Source organism: Dipodomys merriami, unplaced genomic scaffold (assembly GCF_024711535.1).
Source record: "Dipodomys merriami isolate MVZ:Mamm:240054 unplaced genomic scaffold, mDipMer1.0.p SCAF_163, whole genome shotgun sequence".
Classification (NCBI taxonomy): Eukaryota; Metazoa; Chordata; class Mammalia; order Rodentia; family Heteromyidae; genus Dipodomys; species Dipodomys merriami.
Genome location: NW_027202971.1, coordinates 1,751,682 through 1,766,072, shown reverse-complemented (window position 1 = coordinate 1,766,072; position 14,391 = coordinate 1,751,682).

Here is a 14,391-nt window from a genome sequence, read left to right as displayed (position 1 = left end):
TTTAACAAGATAAGAAACCCCGGAGGATGGGAGGGGAAGGGGAAACAAAGGAGGAGGCTGCAATGCTTGATAAGAAATGTCCTCATTATCTTGCCCATGTGATTGTAACCCCTCTGTATTTTCACAATAAAAAAATAGTATTAAAAAAAGAAACACGTCTCTATCTTAAGTTTGTAAAACAAAATTTAAAAAAGAGGTACTCTATCCCTCCTTGTAATTCTCATCTCTTGTCCTAGGTATCTTTTGAAAACTTTCTATCCCTCTCGATGCATTTATTTGGCTTTTTGTTCAGGCTCTCCCTGGGTAGCCCACGCTGACCTTGGACTCGTGATCCCCACTGCTCCACCTCCTAACTGCTGGGATTACAGGCATACTCTGCCACCCCCGGCTCATCGTCACCCCTGCCTTTTATGAGGCATCTGGGGTTCAGGTTGAGATTTCAGCTTCCTAAATTAGTCTCGTATCAGTTGCATTCATTCTCGCGGTGAGCCATCTTCTCATCTGGGCTATAAGTACATACATAATCATTTATGTATTCATGCCATAGGCAGTCAGGTTATCTAAATGTATGCATAGATGCACGGCATTTGCATAGCACTCTAGAAATATTGATCTTGTAAGCTTTCTCTGTTCCATCCTCTGTTTTATGCCTTGATACAGACAGGAATGGTGGCCAGGACGAGATGCTGCGTGGCCTTGTGGAACAGACAGGTGGGTAGACATTCTGGATCTCTCTTACAAGAGAAACCAGCTGGTCCTCACAACGATTCTACCTTTCTCCATTTTCAAAGGTTAGCAGGGGCGGAAAGGGGCAGTGGGGAAAGGATACTTGGAACTCAGAAACGAAGTATTTATTACGAAAAGAAAGGAAGGGACCTACGCAGGTGCATGAACATATATGTGCTCAAATGCACGGCATGTGTGTTGGACCTTCGACGGCGTGGCGGCTCACAGTCACGCTCATTTCTGGAGAAGCTTCCCAAGTTCACCAGCAGGAACACCTGGGAATGTCACGGGGATAAGAAACAGCCCGATTCTTCTTGAGGACATCACGGGCACAGAGTAAGTAAGGAGAAAGAAAAGGAGGTTTGTGAAATAAACAGACTGGAACTCACCATGGAGGTGTGGATCACACTGGCTGTTTGGGTCCCTGCGGGCATCCCTGGGCCTGTGCTGGGACTGCCCGAGTCTGGCTGTCACACCACGCACACCTTCTGTCCCCACGCCGCGCGCCCAGCCTGGCGACACCGACAAGTTCCCCTGGCCGAGACGGCGTGGCCGCGGCTGTCGCTGTGCTGACGATTCCAGGGCTGGCGCTCTCCCACAGACATCACGAGGGGCTGGGGTTCATTCCACAGCCCTGGCCGAGGACAGTGTCATGTGTCTGGCCAAGATGTTAACACTCCATAAAAATTAGCTTAAAATCCAGGACGTTGCCAAGGGGTAGAGGCTGCCAAGCCCAGAACGGTTGAGACAGTAATTAAAATGAAAACAGCTACAACAACAACAACAACAAAAACAACAACAAAAGGAGGCCTTCCACTAATGATCAAGTTGTACCGTTTTTCTCTGGAAATTAATGCTGTGTAAGGGTCAAGGTGAGCCAAACAGACCCATCCGAGTGAGAACTCCTTAGAGAGCAGAGCCGGCAATGGTGTTTATTTGGAATACAGTAACAATGGAATTAATTGGCTGGCTTTTTATCAGCATGGAGAAACATCTGTGCTTAGGTCCTGCCTCCCACCAGCGACAGTTAAAAGGTCTTTCCATTGTTTATTAAATACGTGCAGGTGTTTGCCTGTCCATCGCACCTCTGTAAAATGGTCCTCATAGGTAAATAAAGTGAGTACACACTGAAAAGCATGTGAGCATGCTTGTCTAATCCTGCAGGAAACAAAACACTAGCTATGTGCAGAAACGGAATATTTGTGCTGCTGATTTCAAAACATTCTCCGTGAAGAAATTAAATCTTTCTCTCAAAACATACGAGTTGTCCCATTTGCCGTCACAGAATAATCTTACTTAAGTGGTAATTTTTTAAAAAGGTAAAGTTGTATTTCAAGAAGGAGAGGGGGAAAATCCAAGGTAGGAATCTGTGGCATAACCCTGCAAATCTGGCTATGTGGAGGCTGAGGATGGCAGGGTGGTGGTTTGAGGCCAAGCGGGGCTTAAAAACCTCTCTCAAAAGACCCTGTTTCAAAAGTCCCCTTCTCACCCCACAGCTGGGCACGGTGGCCAGCACCCTGAAATCGGCAGTGTTGGATCAATTGATTAGGTGACTGTTCAAACACGTCACTTCCAGACTGATCTAACTTGGCTTCATGTGTTGTAGTCCTCCCTCTCCAAGCTGGGTACAGCTCTGTGTAATGCAGGCACTCTGGCTGGAAGGCTGGCATGGATGATGCTCCCTGGGTGTTCTCAGCCTCAGCTGCACAGGTCTTGACTCCTACTCCAATGCCACTCTTTGCCCTTCACCCGCATTCAAAATGTAGCCAGTCAGGGACACAGTTCCATCCCCGGGCTCCAGTTAGAAGGGGCCCCTTCCATTTACCCAAGCACTGGAGCCCAGAGCCCCCTGGGCTCCTTTCATCAGACTGCGGAGATCACTGGCTGGGCCCTGCGGGATGCTGGCCTCCCATGGGCACTAACATGTCGGGGTGCAGAGAGGACTCCTCCCTAAAACAGCGAGAGGCTGGGAGTGGGGAGCCGTCCCCCACCAGGCCCGGGGGACAAGGCTTGTTGCTGTCGTGGGAATGTGTTCTTGTCTTCATCTCGCTCTTTTTGTTGCTGTGGAGCTAGGGGTGCAAGTGTGGGGCGGAGCGGAATTGCCGAGAATATCGAGGAGGATGCTCACCTTCTAGCACTCTTCCCTCTCGCGGGTGGCTCTACCATCTCCTTAATAATTCTTGTCACACTCTTCAAATATGGGCTTTAGGAGCCCCCAGATTGCTTCCCTGTCCCGACACATGTGTATCTCCAGTCAATCTTCTCGTGAGATACCGGGTTTCCACGGAGAATGCCATGGGAGCCTCGGGCCCCGGCCTGACGGCAGAGGAGGTGTTGGAGGCTGGGAGATGCCTTCCGAGACGGGTTCCACCCACGCTGGTTTCCGCACCAGGAACCTCGTGGCGATGCTCCCCTCCAGCTCTGGGTGGAGAATGCCAGGAGACACAATCTTCTATTTACTTTTCAAATTCCCTCAACTCCCAGAGAGCAGCGCCTCAGACCATTTCTGATATTAAACAGATTAGAGATGCACTGTCTAATTTGGAAACTGCCACTCACATGAATTTTAATTATGTGTAAATTACAGCAAAAAGGAAACCTGCCTTTTCCTCCTGTGGCAAAAACAAAAACAGAACAACAACAGCAGGAACCTCTCCACGTCGGCATCGGCTAGCAAGTGCAGAAGCACCTCAGGGACTTCAAGCCAAAATGCTTCGACCCTCCCGGGGTCCTGGGGTGGGTGAGCCAGCGGGGTGGCACTCCCGGGAGCCTCCCGTCTGCTTGACAGCGCCCCTCACCCCCTCCTCGCTGCCTGGACTGGAGGAATGTTCCGGGCTTCCTTCCAGCTGGACTCTCTGTCATTCCACCGTTTCCCGCCTCTCTCGGACGCCTGCCTGTTTTCCCTGAGAGGAGCTCTCCTGTTTCTGACCCAGCCATGGCCTCTGTCCTCAGGAGGCCAGGATAACACAGACAGGCTGTTTTGAGGAAGAAAATCATTAAACAGAGTGGACGTGCGGGAACCCTCTCCAAACCTCCCGAGCCCCCTTCTCCACGTGGTGGAGGGAGCCGCCTTTTGTAACCTCGCCTGCTATTCCTGGTGGCTCCTCGATTTGGGGGTTCCGGGCAGGCCAGGCAATGCATTTTAGGGATGTCACGAGAGTAATTTGCATTTAGACTTAAGTCACCAGCCCTAATGGTACCATTATTTCATCAAAAAATACTTAATCTATTTCATTATATTCCACATTACTTAGCCTAATAAATCCTCTGCCACCACTAATGGTGACATATTCTGCGGGCTTCCGAGATAATTGGCTGCTATTAAATGGTCCACGCATCCATTCCAACTTTGGAAATAGGCCTAGAAGCTACTTTGGTGCTGCCTTCGTGCAGGAAGCCCATCGTTCATCAGCAGCACGGATTCCAAGGGTGACACAGCAGCCGATGCTCGTGCCAGTGGCCAGGTTTGCCAAACACATAAAAACCAACTTGTCCCTCATTACCGGTTCGGATGATCCTGACTCATCCATCCATCCACGCTTGGCCAGTGGCAGAAATGATCACCAAATCACAGACAGGATTTGATGAGATCCAAGAGCTAAAGACAGGAAAGAGAGACAAAACAGGGTACGGACGAATCACTGGGGTGTTGCGCTCGGACCCACAGAAGGCTGTGACTTGAGCTGACATTGCAGAACGCAGTAAAGCAACATTTGTTTGAGATGTATGACTTTTGGTGGCATTGGGTCTTACACAAAACCAAACAACAACAACCAAACTCGCCACTGTGACGGGCAGCTTATCTTTAGTGGCTGTCCAGGAGAGGGAGGTGGCATTTGACTGTTCATGAGTATTCTAAGCGTGTTTGTGAGTGTCTGGGACGCACCGGCCGGGCAGGCCCTGGCCCTCTTGGCCCAGGGCCACCCAGCTCTGGGCCTGTGTTCCCAGCTCTGTTCTCTGAGGCAGGAGCAGCAATGCGGCCCACTAGGGGGCACTGCACTTCTTTGCGTTTACCTGTAAACATCTTAAAAAAAAAAAAATTGCCTGAATCTCCAGAGCATTTCCTTCAGAAGATATTGGGGAATAAAGGCAATGCTCAGGTTTTTCTTCCCCAGAAAACAAAGAGCAGACTTCTAGGGTACTTTCCTTTGGATAAACAACATTTTCAGCAATTTAGAAGTAGAAAGTGCTTTGTGTGGCAATATCAGAATCAAATAACACCGACGCTCTGAAAGGCTTTCTGAAACCGGGAGGCTATTAGATGCTTCATCAGACTGCCCGGACCCGGGAAGCAGAGCCTTTATCAACCAGCAATGATAATGTCTGCCCTCGGCAGCTCGCTCTTCAAACGTCGCTATCACCCTGAATGCTGGCCTACATTCCAGCTGCTGGCTGTGGAATTTATGTGGCAATGGCCATCATTACCCCAGCGTGAAATGTCTCTTTAATGAAGATGAATCTTGGTGCACCTCGCTTTCTGGCTGATGCACAGCGGGGCAGCGGCATACCTGTGACCCAGGACTTGGCTTGGGGTGGGGGCAGGGCTAGTCGCTCTGTCCACTTGCCAAAATAATACTTCATAAAAATGTGTGATGCGTTCACAGCTGGCGATTACCGCACTGGGTGTGTGGAAGCATGTCACATTTTTGGTGCCGTCCCTCGGGGATCTGGTTTCTGATGTGTCGATGACTGCGGGGCCAGCCATCACCCCTTGGGTGCAGGTCTGGGGTATGTGTCCCTCTGACCTGCAGGGGCTGCTGAAGGACACCAAGGTGCCCAGATTTCAAGGTGGGGTTCGTAAAAATGAGAGCTGACCCCCACCCCCTGGAAACTGGAATCTTTAAGGAAGAAACTTTTTTTTTTTTTTGTCGGTCGTGGGGCTTGAACTCTGGGCTTGGGCGCTGTCCCTCAGCTCTTCAGCTCAAGGCGAGCGCTCTACCACTTGAGCTACAGCGCCACTTCTGGTTTTCTGGTGGTTTATTGGAGATAGGAGTCTCACGGTCTCTCCTGCCCGGGCTAGCTTTGAACCGCGATCCTCAGATCTCAGCCTCCTGAGTGGCTAGGATTACAGGCGTGAGCCACCAGCGCCCAGCAGGAAGAAACTTTTAACCGTGGTATTTAGGTGGGATTTTCTTTCTTTCTTTTTTTTTTTAGATATTCAAGAAAATATCTTAGTGGCTGTAAAGATAGCGGCTAGTACTGGGAAATGACACAGATAGAGACACACACCACTAGAACTCCCTTTCAAGTGAAAGCGAAGGGACCAGGACGTAGTTCCAGAGCTAAGGCTGATGAGATGTTCTGAGTGTCTGCAATGGAACGTCAAGCTTCCTGACGGCGGTGAAGCTAAACCAAGGCAAATAACTCATCACAATTTCATTAGGCAAGAATAATTTGAAGCAAGAGCCATTCCCCTCAGTGATGTGAATCACCACCCGCTTTATCACTGAGATCGGCCTGTGGGTTCCCTGAGTCTAATTCTTCCATAGGCTAATTCGTCATGTGGAAGAGCCATTCTCGGATGAATCAGAGCCAGTGGGCAGAAGGGCCCGCCCCCCCTCCCCCCGGACTGTGCAGTTATTTCTGGGAGAAGGATGCAGGGTGCGGCCAGGGCAAGGAAGGTCCCAGCACCTGCGGTCACACCTGTAGTCCTCACTACCGGGAGATGGCTAAGGATTCAGCACTGAAGGCCAGCCGGGGCAGGAGGAGAGTCCTCAAGACGCCTTTTCGGTGGACGCTGCAGGACTGCTTTCCTCAGCATCAGGAAGCCTGACTTAAGAGGGTCGCATCCAGGTGCACCCAGGCAGCAAGCAAGACCCTTCCTCCAACGTTATAAGCAAAAGTCAGGCCTCGAGGAGTGGTTCAAGACCTTGAGTTCAGACCACAGGGCTGCTTCAACGTACACAGATGTACATTCCACATGCCCTCCCCCCATTACATCTCCAGCCACTAGGAGGGCTCCTGAAAAGCCTCTTAGGATGTAGAACAGGCTGAGAAAAAACTGCAGGCGCTCCTGAGCTGCGGGGGGAAGGTAAGCCCTCCGGGCTCCGGGGGTTTCTGCTTGCTTTTTACCTGCAGTGATTTCAGGAATTCACGAATGGAACATTGGGGCTGTCGATGTCCCCGCAGGGCAGCCGTGCACTGGACACGGGGCGGCCAGGGCCGGCAAGCCCCTGCTGCCCTAAATAAGAGGCTATGCGTTCTCCTAGACAAGGACTAAGCACAAGGGCACAGGGCCTGTGGACGGAGCATGCTGAGTGAGGGGAGATCTCCCCCCACAGGGGAGGAGCGCCCAGGGTGAGGAGCAAACAGCCAGAGGGCTTTGAAAGCTCCTCGGTGGGGAGCCACGTGCTAAGGGAATACACAGCTTCAGAGAGGCCACACACAGCAGCACCACACCCAACACATGCCGCTGAACAGAACAGCCACCGTTCCCTGGCGTCTCTCCCATGTGTGTGCACACACATGTATGCACACATGTGCGCACACACAGAAGCACATGTCCATCGTACGCCATTTCAAACGGCACACATCCAAACGCACCCCTGTCTTTGGCAGGCCCAGGCCCAGCCAGGACGCCGAGGTGTCCCCCCTCCTTCCCTCCCTCCCCCCCCCCCCATGCTTCCAAAGTTCCTCTCCTCCAGATGCTCGAGACGCAGTGCCAGAGGACATTTCAGAACAGGGTGGTGAGTGGAAAAATTGTCTCCAGGAATGGATGATCTTCTCTTCTCAACAGAAGAGAAACTAGAACCTGATTCAAAGTCCAGTGCGGAGGAACAATCCAGAACATGAGGTTAGGAGCTTTGGCTCTGTTCTGGGAGCTTCGGGTCTGTTGGGCGGGAGGCTGGGTGGTGGGGGTGGGGACGTGTAGCCCGGGTGCTCACCCCCGGATGTGGAGCAGAAATGGCCTCTGGGGCTTTTAGGGCACACCACAGAGAGACAGACACCGTCCTCAGCCATGGTTAGAACGCCCCCTGGCTTCTGTATCCTGCCACTCGCTGCTGAAACCCAGGAAAGCCCGCGGCGGGAGCTAGTCTTTCTGACATCCGTGGCCGTCCTCACGGGCCGTGCGGACTTCAGGAACTCAGCAGCAGTGTGGTCTGAATGGATGATGTCCACAGAAGCCCCACCGCCCTGCGCCCTGGACACGGCGCCCCACAGCACGGCTCACCCCCCGCCACACACACCGAGCAGGTCCCTCCGTGAGGCTGCTGGGGGCCACTGAAACCCCGATCCAGCTTGCCTCCAAAATCAGTCCTCCTTAAACGGGCCTCCCCAGGGTGGCGGGCAAAACGCTGAACGGAGCCTGTGGTGAATGCGTTAGGATCAAACCCTTCTCTGTGAGAGAAGCTGCTCCCTGCCAAGGATTCGATCAGCCGCCACAGAAGCTTCCAGAACACCTGTCAATCCTGACACTCCACAGTCAACCCACCGAGCCAGGTCCCAGGAATCAAATTGGAAATAGATACAAAGAAGATATTATTAATGTGTCTATGCGGCGGGTGTTATTATATCCGCATGAGGTCGCAAAGGCTGAACAAAAGCAATTAGCTCTGAGAGTTCTCCCCGTATTCCTCTGGAGTTTGCCAAGTTATAGACGTTCAACACACGCGTGCTCTGTTAACAGATGAACAGAAAGCATCTTCATGGATTCCTCCATATTTATTGGTAAAGCGCTGGATTGTGCACACAGATACACACAAAGCCTCAACGCGGAGTCCTGGAGGCCAGGCCAGGCCAGGCACACAGCTCAGCTGCCTTTTGGAAAACAGTTTTGTCTCTTAGAGGTGATGTTTTACTTGAAGCCAGACCATTTCCAGGCAAAGGCTGGGGAATACCCCATGGTTGCAGATTTGTTTATGTGTCTGTGTGTATGTGTGTGTGTGCATGTGTGTGTATGTTTTAACCATGTCTTCTATTCATACCCCTCCTTTCTAAGCAAATGGAGAAGAAGCGGATACAGGAATGAAGAATGATGTGAATTTACATGAGCCTCTTCATTGCAGATATCCACAAATCATCAATACTTATTGCCTGCCCCCTGCCCCCCACACCAGCCCCGGGAGAGGAGTGTAATTGTAATGACCTCCCAAAGCTGGGGTCTGCCCGGGACTTGGCTCAACAGTAAACCGGGGCTCAGCCAGCCCTGACATTTCACTGGTGAGGGAAAATGAAGTTCACAGGGGCAAAGACACGTAATCCCTCATCTTGGATGCAAGGTAAGAGCTAGCAACCTTACTGAGCTCACTCAAAGCCGTTGTTGGTTGGGATTGTTTATTGGTTTCCAGTCTTTAAGGGCCAGCCCTGCCGTCTCAGGACCCCTCTCCAAGACCAGCTGCTCAAAGTCACAGTTCCTCAAGGTACCGCAGGAGGGCAGGATGCTGCCTGGATCCTTTATAAAACACCCCAAAGCCATTCCCCAGACAGGCCCCCTTCCTGCCCTTCACCTCAAAAGTGTGGAGCATTTCTCTATCCAACTTTTGCCCTTAAAAGTAAAACAGCGATTCCTTTGATCATACCTAACTATTCGCTGGCATTTGTCCCAGCACTAATTAGTGTTCTGTGCCAAGATCACTGCTCAATATCTAAAAAAAAAAAATGTTCCTGGTGCAGGAGAGGACCGAGGGAGACTCGACTTAGGAACATTAATTAGAATTTTGTACACAAAGACTCACGCCAGTTTGCCGTTGAACAGGGGGAAGGAAGACAAATGCACAAAATATAAATAGATAATCCAACATAAGAGTCTTCTATTATTTATTACCTCTGTGATGATGACTTAGATTTAAGAGCCGTAATAAGTTCTAAGCCATGACAAATGGTGGAAGCGAATCTGATGGCGGGGGGGGGGGGGGGGGTAGCTGATCAGCGTCTTTGATCTGCGGAAAACTTGTCACGTCCAGGCTGGCTAATTGATCAGATATTCAGTCTTACCCAGTCCAATGCTTCAAAGCGCAATTACTGTCAATACAAAACAACGGCAGGGAATTCATCCCAGAGAGGTACAAAGCCAGGGACACCCCCGACTGTGCCTGTGGCAGGCTCTGGGTCTGTACGGGCGCCGCGGCCGCTCCCCCCGACTGAAGGCGCAGAGGGGGTCGCTCAGGGCTGAGCCCGGGCACAGGGCAGGGGCTGGACAACTGTTTTAAATAGTTGCTTATACCGAATAATGCCAAGTATGAGCAAGGGAAAACAAGTACCAAAAAAGCCTCTAAACCCAAGGTAGAAATGAACCCAAGTCTGGGGCTGAATGGTGCGCCATTATTTGTTCTAGAAGGTTCCATGGGGAGGAGGAATTGGGCAGGTGTGGGAAGGTGTGGAGTGAACCGTTGGTCTAAGGGACCACATGTTCCGGAGTTCCTGCTCACCGCAGCGTCTGGGGAGGGGCTGAGGGGCTGAGCCCCACCCCCTCACCGCTCGGTTCAGGCCCCCAGCTCTCTCGGGCAGCAGGTGCCCCAAACATCCGGTTCTTCTGCACTTCGTTTTCATTGCTGTTGTTGTCGTTTTAATTCAAATAAAGTCTCACGCTAACTTTTTCCAGGCTGGCCTCCAGTCTGTCTCCTGAATGTCTAGAGTCCAGCGGGGCCCGCCCCGCCCCACTGCAGGTGTCCGGCTGACTGCGCGGTGCTTCATCTTGGAGCTCGCAGGATGGCTTCTCATGAACATTCTTAGAAACCGCGGGACGCAGCGATGGGGCCGCTGCCTTTCGTTTGTGGAAAGGCGGTGGGGAGAAGAGCGGATTGGAGATGGCGCGTCGGCCCCGTCTCGGGGATGGCAGGTGCCTAAGAAATCTCCTGAGCTTCTTGAACCCGAGCCTGAATAGAAGCCGGGTACCAGGAGAACCTGCTGGTGACCGGCCCCGCTCTGCCGCGCCCCAGCGTGCGGCTGACGTCCACGGGAGCCCGCATGCTCATGCCAGTCTTTGTCCTATAGAGATGTGCGTGTGCCCTCGGAGGGGGCTGGACACACACAGTGCACGCCTGCAGTGGTCCTCAGCCTGTCCACGAGGGACGGGCCCTCGTGGATTGTCTGCAGAACCATGGATGGAGACAGAGGTCGATCATCATGTGAAGCAAAACAGACCAGGTTCAGAAAGATGTGTGTTTCCCATTCTCTCTCAGAGGTAGAATCTAGAAATAAAAGGCTAGAGGAAGAGGGGGAATCGTGACAGAAGAGGACAGGATGTGGGGGAAGAGGAAGGGGAACGAGGTACAATAACAGTGAATGAATGCGAACAGAGAATAGCAGGTTCACATGAGAAAACATTACAGTGAAACCTACGGCCATGTGCAGCTACAGACCATACAACCACAACTACAGACACTCAGGAAAATTCATCTGTTTGAAGGATTTCATCTGAAAAATAAAAAGACAAAAGGAATTCTGTGGGAGTCCGATCTCAACCACGGAAGACCCTGGGTGCCGGGCTTGGGCAGTGTGGAGGGGATCTCACCCTGGGCCCTGTGTGGAGGGATCTCGCCCTGGGCCCTGTGTGGAGGGATCTCGCCCTGGGCCCTGTGTGGAGGGATCTCGCCCTGGGCCCTGTGTGGAGGGATCTCGCCCTGGGCCCTGTGTGGAGGGATCTCGCCCTGGGCCCTGTGTGGAGGGATCTCGCCCTGGGCCCTGTGTGGAGGGATCTCGCCCTGGGCCCTGTGTGTGGAGGGATCTCACCCTGGGCCCTGTGTGGAAGGGAAAGCCCCTGTTAGGGGCTGAAATGGTTGAGTATTAAGGCGAAAGTTAAAATCTTACCAAGGTTTGGGGTTTTTTTTCCTACCAGATATTAACATTTAATCTTACATTAAATCATTTAGGTAATGCTGACCCAGCTACTCCTCCATTTAAATGGATTACATAACAATCACAAAAGTAACAAAAAATAGCTGTTTCTGCTCAGGAGCAGTGAAATGTACTCAAAGTGCTGGAGTCACCCGGGGCCCGTGTCACCTGTGCTGCCACCAAACTGCAAGCCAGCAAGCCACCGTGAATTATGTTACAAGGCGACATTAATGTACGATGCATTATTTATGCAGAATAGATGAGATGCGACTCCAAATGGGCTCAACAGTGCTCTCACCGTGTCTGAGAATGAAAGGTGTGGATTCCTGGGGACCCAGGGATCAAAGGTGTGAAGCTAAATTAAGATGAAAACACACAGGATGGCAGATTAGTTGTGCACGGGTCGCACTTGCGACCAGATAAACCGAGGCACTCTGCTCATCCTTCCTCCTCAAAGCGTCGGGAGGATCTTTGGCTGGAGGGCGATTGTTAAATCTTAATGGAAATTCAGAGGAGAGGTCCCACAGTTCCCTGTGTGCATTCTGTCGCGTGATTTCCATAATTCTGCCTTCCTACGCGCTCAGACTGGCCTTCTGATTTTATGAGGATGAATGCTGCATTCCCAGCCCAGTCTCCTTGAAGAGGCAGCTCAGGGCGGGGCTCCTGCCCTGGCCTCTCAGCCCCTGCAGCCCTTCCTCCCCCTCCCCCTCCTCCTCCCCCTCCTCCTTCTCCCCTTCCCCCTCCCCCTCCCCTCCTCCTCTTCCTCCCCTCCTCCTCCCCCTCCTCCTCCCCCTCCTCCTTCTCCCCTTCCCCCTCCCCCCTCCTCCTTCTCCCCTTCCTCCTCCCCCTCCTCCTTCTCCCCTTCCTCCTCCCCCTCCTCCTTCTCCCCTTCCTCCTCCCCCTCCCCTCCTCCTCTTCCTCCCCTCCTCCTCCCCCTCCCTCTCCCCCTCCCCTTCTCCTCCTCCTCCCCTCCTCCTCCTCCCCTCCTCCTCCCCTTCCTCCTCCCCCTCCTTCCCCTCCTCCCCTTCCTCCTCCTTCCTCCTTCCCCCCTTCCTCCTCCCCCTCCTCCTCCCCCTCCTCCTTCCCCCCTTCCTCCTCCCCCTCCTCCTCCCCCTCCTCCTTCTCCCCTTCCCCCTCCCCCTCCCCTCCTCCTCTTCCTCCCCTCCTCCTCCCCCTCCCTCTCCCCCTCCCCTTCTCCTCCTCCTCCCCTCCTCCTCCTCCCCTCCTCCTCCCCCTCCTCCCCTCCTCCTCCCCCTCCTCCTCCAGCCACCTGGGGGTGGAGGCCTCTTCCTTTGACAGGTGGGGAGGAGGATAATGGCCCCTGCTTCATACAGGCTCCATCCTCTTTCCTCCAGCCCATCAGCCAATGAGGTCACTCACGGTGGGATCTGCTGCCTGGAGCTCAGGAAACAGTGCATGGGGAGACTGTATTCGTTCGTTACCTATTGCTGCTGTAACGATAGCCAGAAACAGAATGACTTCACAAGATCACGGATTTATGACCTCAGGGCTGTGGAGGGCAGGAGCCCCCATGTCTGGGGCCCAGGGCTGCCTGCTGGGAGCACCCCACCACGTTTCCAGCTTCTAGACAGGCAGCCCTGTCCTGGCCCTGCTGGGACCTCTGTTTCTATCTCCCGCTCTCTGAGAAGCACCCGTGACCCCCTCTCCGACCCAGCACCCCCACATCTGACCCCCACGCAGCCCTCGGCCCGGGCTGACCACGGGGACTGACCCCTCCACGTCTGCACCCTCACCCCTGCCTTGAGTTAACCCCTCCCCCCCTTCCTCTTCCTCTTCCTGACTCTGGGAAGCCAGTTTCCAAAGTCACCGCAGCCTGAAGTGGCATTTTGCTTTAAAAAAAGCAAACAAAACTTGACTATTAAAGCAAATGCCTAATAAGAGGAACAAACAGATGTCTCTCATTAGCAAAATAAGAGATTTTATTTTTACCCAACGTTTCTTCCCTAATGAGATGAAAATGAAGGCTCAGGCTGAAGAGTGCGAATGTTGTTTCCAGACGCCGGGGGCCGGGCGCTGGGACCCAGAGCACCCGCGTGGCGCTGGGCCCAGGAGCACCAGGGCTGGGCACTGGGCTCGGGAGCACAAGGGCTGGGCGCTGGGACCCAGAGCACCGGCATGGCGCTGGGCCCGGGAGCACCAGGGCGTGGCGCTGGGCCCCGGAGCACCAGGGCCGGGCACTGGGCCCCGGAGCACCAGGGCCGGGCGCTGGGCCCGGGAGCACCAGGGCCGGGTGCTGGGTCCCGGGGAGCACCAGGGCCGGGCGCTGGGCCTGGGAGCACCAGGGCCAGGCGCTGGGCCCAGGCAGCGCTGGGGTGGCACGCGGTCGGTCTCTGAGGCAGACACAGCGGCTGTTTCTAATCATCTCTGGGACCCTGCGGCCTCTGCCTCTCATCCAAGTGAGAGCAGCGTTTCCCCGAAGGAGACCTCACGGCCATGCGGGTGAGAACAGGAAGCAGCGGGAGCAGGCCCGTCCTGACCTTGAGCTGACCTTGTGGCCACCATCCTTCTGAACCTCGCCTGGCGCTCCACCCATTTGCAGCCAAGGTCCTTGCAGCGGGTCGGGTGGAAGATGATGGGGGGGGACTTCCCTGGCTCATCTCTCCCGCTTTTCTTCTGCACTTCCCTGGACATGCGCTTTCTCAGCCTGTCTCTCTTTTAGGCGAAGTCCAGGTTTGAATTCAGCCCATGGTGCTGTCTGTGGTCAGCCAAGGTCAGCCATCTGGCAGTGGATGTGGCTGGACAGATGTGAGGCCCTCACTTAATGCCCCTGTGCACGTGGGGAGAGAAATGTTTCTAGAAGCATCTGTAATTCTCAGAGAATGCCCTCAGAATGTCCCCCAGGAGCCCACGGCGCCTCGTGAACACGCT